Source organism: Augochlora pura, chromosome 3 (genome assembly GCF_028453695.1).
Source record: "Augochlora pura isolate Apur16 chromosome 3, APUR_v2.2.1, whole genome shotgun sequence".
NCBI classification, from domain to species: domain Eukaryota; kingdom Metazoa; phylum Arthropoda; class Insecta; order Hymenoptera; family Halictidae; genus Augochlora; species Augochlora pura.
The window spans coordinates 29709252-29710650 of record NC_135774.1 but is presented as its reverse complement, the minus strand read 5'-3'; positions in this window follow the sequence as shown (position 1 = coordinate 29710650).

The window sequence follows — 1399 nt, the reverse complement described above, 5'->3', positions numbered from 1 at the left end:
GTTTATGCTACGTAAAGAATAATTTTTTAATATGGCTTGGTATTTATTAATTGACACTTTATCAACCGGTCATTCGACTGCATTTATGTCATCGTAGGGTAATTTGATTATTTATTTTATTCATCGTTAATGATATCTAATATTTAAAAGATGATATGATAATGTGGGAACTTATGATAGTATCTTTATTTTAATAATACATAACAAATTATTGCCAATTGAAGGACGATTTCACTAAATGACTGACTTCACTAAATTCTACGGCGATCGTCGAATTCGTAAATACCAATGTCTCGAGTAATAAGTAAGATATTTATTGTTTGTACTATATAGAGAATAATTTTTTAATATGTCAGGTATTTATTAATTAAGACAGACGACGTGGCCAGCTTGATTGACAGTCGCCCTCGGCGTTTGTGCTGTCCTCTCTTTTTCTTCACTGCCTTGGTTTCTATTCTGTAACATGGAGGAAGTAAAACAGGTTATATATAGTATTATGTAGTATATCTAGAAATCATTTTATAAAAATTCGATAAGTAATAATGATGATACTAATTCACAGGTATGAAGTGGAAATTATTGAATCAAGTGATAGACTGCCAATTTTTTTGCAAAATAGAAATCATCTGCAATAATCTGACTGGAATATGCAAAAATTTCTCGCCTTACTTTCTTTCATTTACTAAATTTCTTATCTTTTACGAAATTGTTAAATTAAATTGCACGATTCTTAAAATTGTCTTTACCATGTATTTTTTATCCACCCACGTTTACCATCAAAGCAATTTCTAGTCTAACAATATCTGTAGTCTAATCAAATTCGTGGTCTATTTACCAGCTCCTTTATAAAGCAATCTCGCTAATTGTTTCTAACATTCTTAACCCTAACGCGGAATAGACCGTGCCTTAACGAACGCGTTGCTTTCCAGAAAAAAGGCGTCGAAGATTGGCTGCACAGCCGTAGACGGCAGGAAGAGATTGCAGCGACATCGACGACGACGACGACGACGACGACGCACCGGTAGAAAGTGGCAGCGGGAAAGACAGCAGAGAAGTTGACAATATTCCCGCGAAGTGACAGTAATGAAACAGAAGAAGGGGCCCGTTGTTTGGAATGCTGAAGGGAGAAACGCTCGCGAACGTGATAAAGGCATTTTTATTCGCTGGTAAGTGCTCCTATCCACGCTAGATCTTTCCTAACATGCAAAGCCGCCATCGCTCTTACTATGTTTATTCCCGTAGAACTAGACTGCGCGAATCTTCGCGTGTTCGCAATTTCGACGTGATTCGTCGGCGCTCTGAAATCAATTTATTTACGATACACTTTCACGGCCGAAAATCGCCGAGAGAATAAACGATTTTATACAATTATTTTAGTCAATTAAATCGAGACGGAATT